Source organism: Corythoichthys intestinalis, chromosome 19, assembly GCF_030265065.1.
Source record: "Corythoichthys intestinalis isolate RoL2023-P3 chromosome 19, ASM3026506v1, whole genome shotgun sequence".
Classification (NCBI taxonomy): Eukaryota; Metazoa; Chordata; class Actinopteri; order Syngnathiformes; family Syngnathidae; genus Corythoichthys; species Corythoichthys intestinalis.
This window is the reverse complement of record NC_080413.1, coordinates 40,715,225-40,732,954: the sequence shown is the minus strand read 5'-3', so window position 1 is coordinate 40,732,954 and position 17,730 is coordinate 40,715,225. Positions and strand designations below refer to the sequence as shown.

The following is a 17,730-nucleotide window of genomic DNA, read 5'->3' as shown; positions in this document are numbered from 1 at the left end:
GTGTGACTGACTGAGATTTTGGACAGGTGTCTTTTATACCAATAATGAGTTAAAAAAAAAAAGGTGCAATTAATACAGGTAACGAGTGGAGCCTTGTTACACCTCATTAGACCTCGTTAGAAGAAGTTAGACCTCTTTGACAGCCAGAAATCTTGCTTGTTTGTAGGTGACCAAATACTTATTTTCCACTCTAACTTGGAAATCAATTCTTTAAAAATCAAACAATTTTTTTTTTTTCCCACATTCTGTCTCTCATGGTTGAGGTTTACTCATGCTGACAATTACAGGGCTCTCTAATCTTTTCAAGGAGGAGAACTTGCACAATTGGTGGTTGACTAAATACTTATTTGCCCCACTGTACATAATAAATACAACTTGTTTTTATGAGTGGGCAGGACATTAGTAAGGTCGAGCTTCTCTACAAATGCCTATATCCTCAACAATGATTTCCAAACTATAATGAATCCCTCCTCAAGGAAATAATTTAAACATAGAGATACACAGGTCAGAGTGCACGCTGGCTGCTGCGCTCCGATATAACCTGACACCAAGCATTAGTTTAGATCAGACATGTCCAATGTGTGGCCCGTGGTCAAATTTCATCCGGCCCCCAGCTTCTGTCATAAGATCAATAACGTCTGGCCTGCACACAGACTTAATAAATTGGTCAGCAGTACTGCTACCAGAAAATGAAGTAGCTTACATACTAAATTCTGCTCCTCATTTACCCACTAAAAGGCAGCAGTACTCTAAACAACATTACCCCGTGTGACCCTTGACTTCCAATTTTCTAAAATGGCGACAATCAACAACAAAAAAATGAAAGTTGACTGCGACGGCCAAAGCTTCAAGGATAGGTGGAAATTGGACTATTTCTTCACTAAAATACGCAAAAACTGTGTCTGCCTCATTTGCAGAGACAGTCGCTGTTTTTAAAGAGTTCAATTTGAGGCGATATTACTAAACGAGACAAGCTGACATGTACGACAAGATTACAGGGAAGATACGCAGGGAGAAACAAAAGCAACTTGAAGTTAGTTTAATTTCACAGCAGCAGTATTTTGCAAGAATCCGAGAGTCGAAAGAGAACGCCACAAAGGCTAGTTGCGAAATTGTTGAAAGTGTTAATTTAAAAAAATTATAAAGCAAATGTGACACACAGAATGGCTTGCTAAAATTTGCTTACATATATTGTTCTACGTCAGGGGTGGGCAAACCGGTCCTCGAGGGCCGCAGTGGGTCCTGGTCTTTGTTCCAACTGACCCAGCACAGATAGTTTAACTAATGAGGTTTCAGCAGAAATGAGAAGCACCTGACTGCAATTGACTGACTGCACTTGTAAAAAAGCAGATTGGTGAAAAGGCGTCCTCTTAATGGGTTGCAACAAAAACCCGCACCCACTGCGGCCCTTTGTGGAATAGTTTGCCCACCCCTGTTCTACGTAAAGGACGCCAGCCAAGGTCGGCCCTCCACATTTTTACCACACCAAATCTGGCCCTCTTTGCAAAAAGTTAGGACACCCCTGGTTTAGATGATATACACAGACTGGACTAAGGATAACAAAGTTGGTTCTCCTAAGTATTCTCCTTTGATTCCATATTCTTCTCATGTTTTCCCAATTTTTTTCTTTTGTCTGTTTGAACAACCTTTTCTTTCAATTTGAGTATAGATATTAAAAAGAAATGGCAGTTTAAGACCGCAAGATTCCATTTCGACCCAAAATGGAGGGTCTTTGGTCCAAAAATAAAAACATTATGCATCTCAGTTGAGTCGCTTTATAGGCCTACTAGCAGTTCAGGTTGGGACAATGCAAGCCCCCATCGATCAAATGCGATATACAGTCAGTTACAGTCTAGATCTTCTGTTATTCCATATAAATTTGTACAAATTCCTTTTTATATTCTGAAAGAGTTATATTAACTTGGAAAGTACATCCTTTTTTTTTTTTAACCTGGCCTGTTTAGCTGCTTTGACACGGAGCATGGGAATCTGAGTGTCCATATGGTCTGAACGGTTTTAATATACCACATGGGCGAATGATATGCTCCCATTGTGATGATTCATTGTGTTTCTTTTATTAGGAGCAGGCAGCGAGCAGGAAGGGGCTATGGGGGAACAGAGAGGAAAAGGAGAGAGATAAAAGAGATGAACAACAAGAAATACATTAAATGCCTACACTACCTATGAATATAGTGGTGCTATACTAGTAGTGAGCTAATTGTATTCTTCTTGGACACCATATGGGGGGGAGCTGATGATCGAGGAGAGAGAGGAGGCGGGGTGAGTCAAAAAGAGATATGACTAGGTGGGGTGGAGCGTACACAAATCAACAATGTGAGGTGTAGAACCCAGTATTATGTGAATCAATTGTACGCTTGTATGTTGACAACCTATTCTATGCTGCCTGCTCGCTCATTCTGGCACCAACATTCTCTCTACTTGAGTGTGTGTAATTGCACCCAGTCATGCGTGAATCCCATCAGACGTGTGATAGTCTTGCAGACAAGTGGAAATGCTGCGCTGGGCCCGCCCCAGGGCCACAGCCCCTCCCTAGACTTTGGGGGGGAGGGGGTGGGGGGGTGAAACAGCACGGCCCATCCCTCCTCCAGCAGCTATAGACCCTACTTACCAACGTCACAGAATGACGTGTCGCTGTATCCGGCCGCCATATTGTCCGTCTCTGTTTAGCCCTATTCTCAATGATTTCAATTAGTCGTTCAGTTTATAGAGCAATTCATGGAAGCCCCGGTGCTTTCAGACGCTGTAAACTCATTGGATGCGTTGCATAAAAGGCGTTATGTGGACAAGCTTCAGTCTATCCATTCGCCAGATCCGTATTTGATGCCTAAAGCGATATTTTTCGACCCACTGTCTTCGCCCTCTCTGCCTGACATCTGCTACCCTGATATCTACAACTATCTTCTCCACACAAAATCAGCCTATCCTCACGAAAGTTTGAAAAACTTTAAGAGCAGCAGTCTAAGCAACATTACCCCGTGTGACCCTTTACTTCCAATTTTCTAAAATGGCGACAATAAAAAAAAAAGTTGACTGCGATGGCCGACGCTTCAAGGATAGGTGGATATTGGACTATTTCTTCAATAAAACACACAACAACTGTGTCTGCCTCATTTGCAAAGAGACAGTCGCTGTTTTTAAAGAGTTCGATGTGACGCAATAATATTACCGAACAAGACACGCTGACATGTACGACAACATTAAAGGGAAGATACGCAGCGAGAAATTATAGCAACTTGAAGCTAGTTTAATTTCACAGCAGCAGTATTTCGAAAGAGCCCGAGTGTCGAAAGAGAACGCCACAAAGGCGAGATTGTTGAAATTATGAATTAATGAAAAAAATAAATAAAGTAAATGTGACACACAGAAGGGCTTGCTACAATTTGTTTAAATATATTGTTCTATGTGAATCAGCCAAGGTAGCCGCCCGCATTTTTACCACACCAAATCTGGCCCCCTTTGCAAAAGGTTTGGACACACCTGTTTAACTGATGATCCGTAGACGAGGACAGCTTCTTTCACTTGGTACCAGTTAAATAATATTTAAAATGTAATGATGGTGGAAGAAATAAGCATCTTGAATTTGAAACTGTATGTTGTCGGCGATTAGCCTCGCAATGATCTTAATTGTGGTTGTCAGCCCAAAACCCTCTAAATATATATTAAATGCATCTTACCAGATATAAAATGACCACTACATAATCTGCGGTAATCGTTTGGAGCCCAGTTTTCTCGTTGAATTGCAGCAGTCCATCTAGCTCCCCTCTCCGGGTCTCTCGGAATACGGTAGAACTTCAAGTCTCTCCGTCTATCTTCTCTGGTACTGCAACCAACCGCCACACACGCCTTCACCATTATGATTATTAATGTTAACGAGCAGAAAAACACGCCATAATAGGGAATGGGACGTACTACACTGTTTGGCTAGGCCGCCATGCTGGCAATATCCTTCCGGCAGACTCAACGGGGATTGTAACGTGTGGTAGTGCTAACCTAATTCCTTCGGTGTATTAGAAAGAAAATATGGGTGTGCATTGTTGTGTTACCGGGTGCAACAGTGTCTCCTGCGACAAAAAAAAAAGGGCGAGGAAAACTGGACTCACTTCTCACCGTTTTCCTGCATGGAGGACCAAATATCAGATCACGAAGGCACGACGGATGGCTGGGTTGCAGCGGTTCGTCGGAAAAGCATTTCTTTTGATCATATTTCTGCTGGAATGAGAGCGTGTTCCCGTCATCTCTACTCTTGTAAGTTGAACGATTTATCCGTTTTGGTTTCAATACGTTTTTTTATTTTTTTTTACCGTTGTGTAAATCTGCCTCGGTAGCAATGCTAACCTACTCCTCCTCCTCACCTACCTGTTGTGTTACTAGGAAAACCTGCATATGAAATGCTGACAACACATCCCGATTAGTCACCATATCTCTTCTTGGGTTATTCTGAGGTCAAGCGCACCACATCGGAGCGTTATGAGAGGTTGGAAAGGCGAAGAGTGCACGCTGAAACTTCAGTTTGCTCTGCTCTTACAAACACGATCCCAAGTGTTGTTGTGAAAAGTCAATAAAATATGAATACCAAAACATGACTTGAACAACTTCTTGACAAACTGTAACTGCTTGTTGTTTACTTCAGGTCTTCATAATAAACAGGTGTAATAATTACAAAGTCAGGTGACTTAATTTTGTTATTCTATTTGGAATATGCATTGACAATGTGTGGACAGTGTTGTAGACAAGAACTGGGACTGATAAGTTGCAATAGATTTATTTCAAGTAATGCAACTTCTCCAATACAATATTTGAGCTGACAGTTTAAAATCTTTAAATTAGTGCAAACAAGGCCCACCCTCTGACGGGGTCAGCAAATATTATATAATTATAAGTAATATATACAAGTTTAATTTAACATAAATGTGTCTTTGTCAAAGCAGTTTAAAAACTATTTACTGGCCTTGGGTAAATTGCCAGACAGAATAAATATGTGGTTTAAAGTTCTTGCATTTCCATTTTAGGTATTGCAAGTTCTCCAACACAATATTTGAACTGACAGTTTAAAATCCTTTTAGTGCAAAATGGCCCACACTCTGACAGGGGGTAGCAAATATTATAATACATTATAAAAAGCTATATACTATATAAATACAAGATCACAACAAAACCTGTATTTTTCAAAGCAGTTAAAAAAACATTCAGTGGCCTCAGGTAGATAAAGGTGTATAAATATGTACATTACAGTTCTTGCATTTCTATTTTAGGTATTGCAACTTTTCCAACACTATTTGAATTGACAGTTTAAAGTCTACATTAGTGCAAACAAGAATAATTATAAATAATAATAGAATTTATCAATTCAACATTACAATGAAACGTGTCTTTGTCAAAGTGGTTAAAAAAAAACAACAACACTTCACTGGCCTTAGTTAAATAGCCAGGCAGAATAAATATGTGCATTAAAGTTCTTGCATTTTCACAAGTTAAAAGCCCGCAGTTTATCAGCAAGAAAGGCAGACCCAGACGGCGTCTGCTGCAGGGGCTTGTTTGATTCCGACACAAGACAAATGGAACCGCTCAATTGAACAAATTTTCTTTGTCAAATAATCCAAGAGAGATGGTGACCAATCGGGATGTCTTGTCAGCAGGTTTACCTAGTAACACAACAGGTAGGTGAGGAGGAGGAGTAGGTTAGCATTGCTACCGAGGCAGATTTACACAACGGTAAAAAAAAATAAAAAAACGTATTGAAACCAAAACGGATAAATCGTTCAACTTACAAGAGTAGAGATGACGGGAACACGCTCTCATTCCAGCAGAAATATGATCAAAAGAAATGCTTTTCCGACGAACCGCTGCAACCCAGCCATCCGTCGTGCCTTCGTGATCTGATATTTGGTCCTCCATGCAGGAAAACGGTGAGAAGTGAGTCCAGTTTTCCTCGCCCTTTTTTTTTTTGTCGCAGGAGACACTGTTGCACCCGGTAACACAACAATGCACACCCATATTTTCTTTCTAATACACCGAAGGAATTAGGTTAGCACTACCACACGTTACAATCCCCGTTGAGTCTGCCGGAAGGATATTGCCAGCATGGCGGCCTAGCCAAACAGTGACGTAGTACGTCCCATTCCCTATAGGAGGAATTTACGTAGCGGTAATGCATTAACATGACGAGTAGACGGACAACATGGCGCGGAGGCGTGGTTGTGACGTCATGTGAGTAGGGTCTATAGCAAAGGGGCTGCCGCCATCCCTCCCGGGACCCAGGGTCGTGCCCCGGACTATCCGCGCCCCCATTAACCGGCTTTCAGGGAAGGGATGAGATGACGCGCTACACAAAGCAAAGTTATCTATATGAACTGTTATTATTATACCGTACTATAACCAGGGGTTAATTTGTGCCGGTGTTCTGTCAAAATTTGCTCCCTTATAAAATTTTGCTCCCAAAGCTTTTGTGGCGCTGAAAAACCCCTCTTTTACATTCAATTGGACTCTCAATGTTATCCAAAGTGCTAACTAAACTAGATACATCATAAACATACATGTGCAACACGAAAATGGCGTAAATTAATACTTAACGACGCGGCAAAGTTGTTAACAGTGAGAGCGCGGCGTGCAGTTACTGTGTGCAGCTAACATGGTAGGATGTGTCTGAGAACTTTTGTACATGTCTTTACATGATCAAACTTAAGCAAATATTCCTTTCTTTAAAGAAAGTTTGTAGTGTTCACTTTGGAATAGAGGTTAGATTTTGTACCCGAACCCGAACCCGACCCGACCCGACTCGGGCCCACAATTTAAGCATTCACGTTCGGGTCAGTTCGGGTCGGGCCGCCATGCCGGACTAATAAATTATTTTTTTAAAAAAAAAAAAAAATGGAGAGCAGGCTCTCTGTATTGCGCTTCTGCTTGTGCGTGTGCACGAACGCCGTGGCGCCGGCCGCTTTTTATTCTTGTCCTCCCGCTGTACCATTTGCGCACGGCCGAGGCGCCGCCCTCATTTTCATTTCCTTGTCAGAGAGGCGCGTCCATGTGAGAACAATATCCCACACACTCAGAAATATGTTTAACAAACTTTCCCAGCGTTATTTCGTTGTGTGAATGCTTTGATAATTCTCAAAAAAAATATGTAGATTATTTAAACATTAAGAAAACTTGCGTTTTTTTCTGCCAACTCGAAGAAATGAAAATAAATTGCTGCTGCTGCGTTTTTTCCGCGTCACTCAATAAAAAAAAAAAAAGAAAAAAAAAATGGAGAGCAGGCTCTCTGTATTGCGCTTTTGCTTGTGCGTGTGCACGAACGCCGTGGTGCCGGCCGCTTTTTATTCTTGTCCTCCCGCTGTACCATTTGCGCACGGCCGAGGCGCCGCCCTCATTTTCATTTCCTTGTCAGAGAGGCGCGTCCATGTGAAAACAATATCCCACACACTCAGAAATATGTTTAACAAACTTTCCCAGCGTTATTTCGTTGTGTGAATGCTTTGATAATTCTCAAAAAAATATGTAGATTATTTAAACATTAAGAAAACTTGCGTTTTTTTCTGCCAACTCGAAGAAATGAAAATAAATTGCTGCTGCTGCGTTTTTTCCGCGTCACTCAAAAAAAAAAAAAAAAAAAAAAAAAAAAAAAAATCGGGTTTTTCGGGCTCGGGCCTGCAAATCTAGTTAAGTGATCGAGCTCGGGCCGGGTCGGGCCTCAATACCAGCGGGCCGTGTCGGATCGGGCTGGATTTTTTGGGCCCGAACTAGGCTCTACTTTAGAATCGCCGCATTCGCGGCCATTTTTAACGTTACGCGCATGCGCAAAACCGCAAGGTAGCAATTTTTGATGGGTTGCAAATTTTGTCAGAACACCGCCGGAACATGTTCCAGCACCTCTTGATTTTCGCCTCCCTGTATTCCGGGACTTATTTGGAGAGATCCGTTACCTCTCGTGTTTTGAATATTGTGTATTTGTTACACTTAGAATGATCAGGCAGTGGTTGGTGAACACCGTGTAACACACGTCTTGAATCTCGCTACTCTTGCACTGCCGCACACATCAAACATAAAAATATATTCCCCGCAGACCCGAACATCACATATCAAACAAGGATGTGCTTCCCAGGGCGAACCAATCGATCTAGGATGACATAGATCATCCTATCAATATATTACATAGAACATAATAATAATATTAAAACGTTTTTAAAAAATGTATAAAATAAGAATAATAATCTGCATAAATTCATCTACAGAAAAAATCCCAAGAATTGTATGTTGTTTATAAAAAATTATTTGAAAGAGTCAGCGATTTGTTGATGAGAAATCACGCCCCTCCCCGATTTAAAAAAAAAAAAAAAAAAAAAAAAAAAAAAAACTTCAGCGGCATTTGGGCAGCAAGTAGCCAGAATTAAACATTATTACACATTATTTTAACATGCCAAGAAGACAAATGAATTTACAGCAAGATTCAAAACGAGTCGAAAACGCAACAACCGGCCAACAGGGCAGATTCAGCGATCTAACGGTGAGAAGCAGGTGAAGCAGGAGGCTAGCGCCAGCAGCTAGCTAGCCAGGTTCACGGACAGCCAGCCAAGCAGGGGGTTACTATCGTGGCAGCAGCTGGTCAGGTTCAGCGCCACCCGGATTCGAGAAGAGTGCACTGAGCGGAGAAGAAAGTGGGACATCCTCCAGCGACGGGGTTTGGATTACAGCTCGGTTCAAGATGAAGCAGACTTACTACCCCTGGCTTCTTATGGGAAATTCAGGTTTGGGTTGCACAATTAGTAAGGCGGTGGGAACTTTGGGGCCAGATATTTAACAGACTTTCCCAGCGTTATTTCGTTGTAGACTATTTAAACATTCAGAAAAAACTTGCAGTTTTTTTCCTGCCTACTGGAAGAAATTAAAACAAAAGTCAAATCCACTGTACGCTCGGGCTTACGAATAAAACATAAAATTTTGTTTTGTTTTTCGGACTCGGACCTGCAAATCAAGTTAATTGATCAGCCTCGGGCCGGTCGGTCTTTAATACCCGCGTGCCTGGTCGGGTCGAGATGGATTTTTTAGGCCCGATTTTACCTCCACACACAACACAGAGTGCAGTGAGGGTGAGGAGAAAAAAGGCTGCGTTCAGTGTTACCGGACCGGACCGGTAAATGTGGTTATGTGGGCAATTGCCCGTGGTGTGCAGAGAGAGGCCAAAATAATTGTAAATTGTTGTCATAGCATTTATACCATGGATGTTATCTGAAATTGAGGCTTGTAAGTCCCACAGTATGGCAAGTGGGCATTTACGTGATGTTTTTCACATCAGTTTTTGCCTGTGTTCCGGGACCTGTGCGTGTATAGTCATCCCTGCGCTGTCATATGTACTTTGCGTTCCGGCACCTTATGATTTACAAATTAAGCACTGACTATAACCTATTACATTACCGCTTTAGGCCAAAGATATACAAAAAAACATCTTTGAATTGCGGCAAAAGAAAAAAAATCTGCTGAATTGAAGTATAATTCGTTCAAAGAGCATGAGTTCCCTCGAGTTTGAATAGTTTGTCAGAATTGTTCTCAATTCAAGAATAGATATTTAATGTGCCTGGCCATTCTCCACTAATTGTCAGCATATTCCATCACACTCATGCGTAACAAAAGATCTTTCATATACTCCGAAACACCGGGAATATCGCGGGACTTAACCGTGCAGCAGTTGTGTTTGAAAACAATTTCCTGTGTCAACTGACACGGAGATTACGCGGACATTTCAAGGGTCACGTCCTAGTATCATGTCCGGGACTTTCCCGGGAAGCGGTGTGCGTGAAAGCAGGCATTAAATTCCCGGGTCACAGCATGATGGCTAATGACTTAAATATCATGGCAGGCCGATCATCACTTCCTCCTTCTTCGCAGTAAGACGAAAAGCAGTAAACAAACATCGGAATTATAAACAAGGCAAGCTGGAAATAGCTAAATTAAACCAAAAACATAACGAAATTAAAATGTCGATTATTACGTTGGGTCGGGCGGGGGTGGGGTTCTCTCGCTAACTTTTTAAAATATATATATATATATATATATATACAGTGCCTTGCAAAAGTATTCGGCCCCCTTGAATCTTGCAACCTTTCGCCACATTTCAGGCTTCAAACATAAAGATATGAAATTTTATTTTTTTGTCAAGAATCAACAACAAGTGGGACACAATCGTGAAGTGGAACAACATTTATTGGATAATTTAAACTTTTTTAACAAATAAAAAACTGAAAAGTGGGGTGTGCAATATTATTTGGCCCCTTTACTTTCAGTGCAGCAAACTCACTCCAGAAGTTCAGTGAGGATCTCTGAATGATTCAGTGTTGTCCTAAATGACCGATGATGATAAATAGAATCCACCTGTGTGTAATCAAGTCTCCGTATAAAGGCACCTGCTCTGTGATAGTCTCAGGGTTCTGTTTAAAACCCCTGGGTGTTATTTGTCCATTTTTTGGCTTTTTTCGTTTTTTTCTGTGTTTAAAAGGAAAAAAAGCATATGAAAAAATACACTAGGGAGCTGATATTTCCTGCAGGATACTAATTCATGTAGAAGTTCGAAATGGCACCATCCGGCAATTTCTAACTTATTGCAAACAGGCTGGGAAGATTTGCACTAAACTCTTGTTATTTTGCCATTTTTTGGCTCATTGACTCCCATTATAAATCATGATTTTTAATATGCTGTAAACCTGATGTTTTATCATGCATTTTCCGTGATTATTGATGCAATCGCTTCTTTGGCGAGTCAAAAACATGCAGATAAAAAAAATTTTGTGTTGACACCCAGAAGTCACTAGATGGAGCCATAGGCCAATACATGAATTTTCTTGCGAAGCTAGCTTCAGATCGGTCAAAAATTAATGCAATAAAGACGGTTGGCTTTACAAAAAAAATGGTGTCAATGTTGTCTGAGCTCACTTTCAGTCTATTTGGGCATGCGTATTTGCAATTTTGCACAAGACAATAAAAAGGTACTTCCCGGAAATGCAAAAAAACCAAAACAAAAAACCACGTGTTTATTGTTGTCGTTTGAATTTCAACTTTTATTGGTTGGGTGTTTGAATTTCTTACTCTCATTGGTTCTGGGCATTTTGGGAGTCTCTGTTCTCGCGAGGATCACCATTTTGCATTTCTTCCAACACAACTTATGATCGATGGCGGCGAGAAGTATTTCACCGCAGGACACGATTCGAATGGTGTTAGAAAATCCTGATTCCGACGACGACGACCTTTGTTCGGACGCTTCTTTGGAGAGCCCAGAAGACATTGAACAAATTCTTCCGGACTTTCGATGCCGGAGGAGGGCGGCTTTGATGACGAGGATTAGGAAATAGTTGACAACATAACGAGATGAAAGCGGGGAGCAGAAGGCGGGGGCACGGACATGCGTTGAGGCGCATGACGAAAATGACGGCGATCGAGGTAATGACGAGAGTGAGTAAGCAAATGTTTTGCATATCAAGGTTTGTCTTGTAAAAGCTGATCAAAGATCAAAGCTGTTATTGTTGCGTGCGCTTGTGCTTTGCAGGCCTGAGGCACATACTCCTGCCGCCGGCGCGCACTCAGGAGGCCAATGTGTGTTTTTTCACATGCCGGACATTTCGTCATGCAGCGCGTTTGTGCTGTTCACGGAGATCTACCCTCGTTTGTGCTGTTCACGGAGATCTACCCTGAGTGGGACGTGAAGAAAAGCTACAAGCGCCGACTATTTCTTGAGGAACTTGGCAAGGCTCTAATTCGGCCAGAAGTCCTAAAACGGGAACCACCGCCTTCTGCCGAAGGCTTGGTTGAGCAGCGAGCTGGACCCCCGTCCAAGCGCAAACAATGTGGCCTTTGCACAAAGCCACTTCGGGCTTCGAACATAATAATAAATAATAATACATTTTATTTATAACGCACTTTACATTTGAACAACAAATCTCAAAGTGCACATCATGAATTGTGTATGTTGTTATTATGTTAACTGTTATATTGTATGTATGTTTTGTAAAATTGTTAACATAAATTCTATCATCAAATCAGTTATTGTCACGTTGTCACAGTCTTGTTCTAAAACAAAAAATCTATTGTTACGACTTTTACTTATCCAATGATGTAATTATGTAATATAAAATATTTTAGTTTGATTTATATATAGCCTATATAGCATAGTTAGTTTTACTATTAGGATAATGCTGCTATTATTGTCCATAGGGGGCCAAAACAAAAAAACTATATGTTTAGATAGGTCTGATGCCACTGAACATTGTGAGTGGTTGAAAATGAAAACATATTCAGAAATAACTTAGTTATCACACTTCAAAGGAAAAGCCATTTTTTGGACAAAATCACAAGAGTTGAATGTAAATGAGAAAACTGCAATTGTGTAAAAAGTGGGTGTGCATAAAAAAATTGGTTGTTACGACTTGTGGACTTATTCAAGCCTCTAACTATGTGATATGGAATATTCAAATTAGACTTTTGTTTTTTATATATATACAGCATAGTTAGTTTTGCTATTCGGATAATGCTGCTATTATTGTCCATAGGGGGCATTGAAAAATTAAAAAAAATAAAAAACTTTATATGTGTAGATAGGTCTGACGCCACTGAACATTTTGAGTGGCTGAAAGTGAAAAAATATTCAGAAATGACTGTTATCACACTTCAAAGGAAAAGCCATTTTTTGGACAAAATCACAAGAGTTTAGTGTAAATGAGAAAACTGCAAATGTGTAAAAACTGGGCATGCATAAAAAAATCGGTTGTTATGACTTAACGACTTATTCAAGCCTCTAACTATGTGATATGGAATATTCAAATTAGACTTTTGTTTTTTATATATATACAGCATAGTTAGTTTTGCTATTCGGATAATGCTGCTATTATTGTCCATAGGGGGCATTGAAAAATAAAAAAAATAAAAAACTATATATGTGTAGATAGGTCTGATGCCACTGAAGATTTTGAGTGGTTGAAAGTGAAAAAATATTCAGAAATGACTTAGTTATCACACTTCAAAGGAAAAGCCATTTTTTGGACAAAATCACAAGAGTTTAGTGTAAATGAGAAAACTGCAAATGTGTAAAAACTGGGCATGCATAAAAAAATCGGTTGTTATGACTTAACGACTTATTCAAGCCTCTAACTATGTGATATGGAATATTCAAATTAGACTTTTGTTTTTTATATATATACAGCATAGTTAGTTTTGCTATTCGGATAATGCTGCTATTATTGTCCATAGGGGGCATTGAAAAATAAAAAAAATAAAAAACTATATATGTGTAGATAGGTCTGATGCCACTGAAGATTTTGAGTGGTTGAAAGTGAAAAAATATTCAGAAATGACTTAGTTATCACACTTCAAAGGAAAAGCCATTTTTTGGACAAAATCACAAGAGTTTAGTGTAAATGACAAAACTGCAAATGTGTAAAAACTGGGCATGCATAAAAAAATCGGTTGTTATGACTTAACGACTTATTCAAGCCTCTAACTATGTGATATGGAATATTCAAATTAGACTTTTGTTTTTTATATATATACAGCATAGTTAGTTTTGCTATTCGGATAATGCTGCTATTATTGTCCATAGGGGGCATTGAAAAATAAAAAAAATAAAAAACTATATATGTGTAGATAGGTCTGATGCCACTGAAGATTTTGAGTGGTTGAAAGTGAAAACATATTCAGAAATGACTTAGTTATCACACTTCAAAGGAAAAGCCATTTTTTGGACTAAATCACAAGAGTTTAGTGTAAATGAGAAAACTGCAAATGTGTAAAAACTGGGCATGCATAAAAAAATCGGTTGTTATGACTTAACGACTTATTCAAGCCTCTAACTATGTGATATGGAATATTCAAATTAGACTTTTGTTTTTTATATATATACAGCATAGTTAGTTTTGCTATTCGGATAATGCTGCTATTATTGTCCATAGGGGGCATGGAAAAATTAAAAAAAATAAAAAACTTTATATGTGTAGATAGGTCTGACGCCACTGAACATTTTGAGTGGCTGAAAGTGAAAAAATATTCAGAAATGACTTAGTTATCACACTTCAAAGGAAAAGCCATTTTTTGGACAAAATCACAAGAATTTAGTCAAGATAAAATAACGCCCAAGGGTTAAAGTGCAGAGAGCATTATGAAAACCAAGGAACACACCAGGCAGGTCCGAGATACTGTTGTGGAGAAGTTAAAGCCGGATTTGGATACTAAAAGATTTCCCAAGCTTTAAACATCTCAAGGAGCACTGTGCAAGCCATCATATTGAAATGGAAGGAGCATCAGACCACTGCAAATCTACCAAGACCCGGCCGTCCTTCCAAACTTTCTTCTCAAACAAGGAGAAAACTGATCAGAGATGCAGCCAAGAGGCCCATGATCACTCTGGATGAACTGCAGAGATCTACAGCTGAGGTGGGAGAGTCTGTCCATAGGACAACAATCAGTCGTACACTGCACAAATCTGGCCTTTATGGAAGAGTGGCAAGAAGAAAGCCATTTCTCAAAGATATCCATAAAAGGTCTCATTTAAAGTTTGCCACAAGCCACCTGGGAGACACACCAAACATGTGGAAGAAGGTGCTCTGGTCAGATGAAACCAAAATTGAACTTTTTGGCCACAATGCAAAACGATATGTTTGGCGTAAAAGCAACACAGCTCATCACCCTGAACACACCATCCCCACTGTCAAACATGGTGGTGGCAGCATCATGGTTTGGGCCTGCTTTTCTTCAGTAGGGACAGGATAGATGGTTAAAATTGACGGGAAGATGGATGCAGCCAAATACAGTAACATTCTGGAAGAAAACCTGTTGGTATCTGCACAAGACCTGAGACTGGGACGGAGATTTATCTTCCAACCGGACAATGATACAAAACATAAAGCCAAATCTACAATGGAATGGTTAAAAAATAAACGTATCCAGGTGTTAGAATGGCCAAGTCAAAGTCCAGACCTGAATCCAATCGAGAATCTGTGGAAAGAGCTGAAGACTGCTGTTCACAAACACTCTCCATCCAACCTCACTGAGCTCGAGCTGTTTTGCAAGGAAGAATGGGCAAGAATGTCAGTCTCTCGGTGTGCAAAACTGATAGAAACGTACCCCAAGCGACTTGCAGCTGAAATTGGAGCAAAAGGTGGCGCTACAAAGTATTAACGCAAGGGGGCCGAATAATATTGCACGCCCCACTTTTCAGTTTTTGATTTGTTAAAAAAGTTTAAATTATCCAATAAATTTTGTTCCACTTCACGATTGTGTCCCACTTGTTGTTGATTCTTGACAAAAAATTTAAATTTTATATCTTTATGTTTGAAACCTGAAATGTGGCGAAAAGTTGCGAGGTTCAAGGGGGCCGAATACTTTTGCAAGGCACTGTATATATATATTAGGGCTGTGAAAGTTATCGCGTTAACGGGCGGTAATTTTTTTTTTAAACTAATCACGTTAAAATATTTGACGCAATTAACGCACATGTCCCGCTCAGACAGATTTAAATTGATTTAAGTGAAATGCCCACATGTTAATTGTGTTTTATGGAGTTTTGCTGCCCTCTGCTGGCACTTGGGTGTGACTGATTTTATAGGCTTCAGCACCCATGAGCATTGTGTAAGTAATTATTGACATCAACAATGGCGGGCTACTAGTTTATTTTTTGATTGAAAATTTCAGAAATGTATTAAAACGAAAACATTAAGAGGGGTTTCAATATAAAATTTCTATAACTTGTACTAACATTTATCTTTTAAGAACTACAAGTCTTTCTATCCATGGATCACTTTAACAGAATGTTAATAATGTTAATGCCATCTTGTTGATTTATTGTTGTAATAAACAAATACAGTCCTTATGTACCGTATGTTGAATGCATATATCCATCTTGTGTCTTATCTTTCCATTCCAACAATTTATTTTACAGAATATATATATAATTTACAGAAAAATATGGCATATTTTATAGATGGTTTGAATTGCGATTAATTGCGATTAATTACGATTAATTCATTTTTAAGCTGTAATTAACTCGATTAAAAATTTTAATCGTTTGACAGCCCTAATGTATATACACATACATATTATACAAATATATATATATATATATACACTCAAACGATGTATGGATGTTAAACTACGGAATACTTGTTATAAAATAAATAATTTGGATAAAAAAGAGAAGGTGGTGTATGGTCATTGCAGAGCCAGAGCGTGCCATGCGCCCTCCCCTCTGCGAGTCCTCAAAATCGCATCTGTTTATTTATATTTAACAAACTTCTCCAGCATTATTTCATTGTGTAAATACATTTATTATGATCATGAAAATATGTAGACTATTTAAACGTTAAGAAAACTGGCTTTTTTTTCTACCAACTGAGAATTCGTTACTTTTATGTACAGGCATCCCTTCCCTTTCCTCCTTCTCCTGAGTCCTCACAAACAAAACATAGAATTTCGGGGTGGGGGGGTATGGGGGGGTCGGGCTCGGGCCTACAAATAAACTATAAAATGTTGGGGGGGTTTCCTGGCTCGGACCTACAAATAAAACAAAATTTCAGTTGGTTTTTTTTTTTCGGGCTTGGGCCTGCAAATCAAGTTAATTGATCAGGCCGGGTCTGACTTTAATACCGGCGTACTGGGTCGGGTCGGGCTGAATTTTTTAGGCCCGGTCTTACCTCTAGCCTGAATACAGTTTTGATGAGCCTAAATTGGCTGGAGTTACGACATCGGGAACGCTCCCTCCGGAAAAAAACACGATTGACCAACATTATGTTTAACAAACTTCTCCAGCGTTATTTCATTGTGTAAATGGATTTATAATGATTATAAAAATAATAAGTAAAACAAAAAGTATTTAAACATTAAGAAAATTTGTGGTTTTTTTCTGTCTGTCTGGAGGCTTTTATGCACAGGCATCGTCACAAATGTGACCACACAAAAGGCAACCAGTCCGTGTTCCCAAGCAGCAAACAGTGCTCTGTCCAGGTCTGACTGGCACATCCCCTCCCTTTCCTCCTTCTCTTGAGTCATCACAAATAAAACATAAAATTTCAGGGGAGTTTTCGGGCTCCGGCCCACAAATAAAATATAAAATTTCATTTTTCCTTTTTCGGGCTTGGGCCTACAAATAAAACATAAAATTTGGGGGGAGTTTTCGGGCTCGGCCTGCAAATCAAGTTAATTGATCGGGCTCGGGCCGGGTCGGGCTTTAATCCCCGCGGACCTGGGTCAGGGCAGGATTTTTTAGGCCCGATCTTACATCTATCTTAAATGCAGTCTTGAGCTTAAATTGGCTGCAGTTACGACATCGGGAACGCTCCCTCTGGAACAAAACACGATTTGACCAACATTGTGACAGCCGATGCCGACCAAAAATGAATCCGGGTTGTAAAATTTCGCCAGCAGCCCTCCCCGCACAGAAAGCGCAAGTTGGCAACACGGGTCAAGTCTGTGAAAGCTCCAATCCGCTTTATTCTCATGACATCTTTTTGTGCGTGAAAACAATGACGCGGGTAAGTCCCACGTCACCTTACACGGGAATTTCCCTGGAAATGTGTGTGAAAAGGGCTAAAGACAGTCTGCTACTTAATGCATCACAAAATATGTCACAAAGAACAACTAATAACAAAGACATGACAGTTACCAGCTGTGCATTTTAGGCACAGCCTCAGAGCATTCACTGTCAGTTTGTCAGCGACTCAGCACACTCCTGCATGTCGACTG

At 39.9% G+C, this 17,730-nt stretch overlaps 1 long non-coding RNA gene across 1 annotated transcript; it reads left to right on the top strand.

The window, feature by feature from the left end:
• The first annotated feature begins 10,417 nt into the window (after positions 1–10,417).
• Positions 10,418–12,044, top strand: LOC130907262 (uncharacterized). Its single transcript, XR_009061435.1, has 2 exons — positions 10,418–11,445; positions 11,552–12,044. It is a non-coding gene; the product is annotated as an uncharacterized LOC130907262 (long non-coding RNA).
• Positions 12,045–17,730: the final 5,686 nt, after the last annotated feature.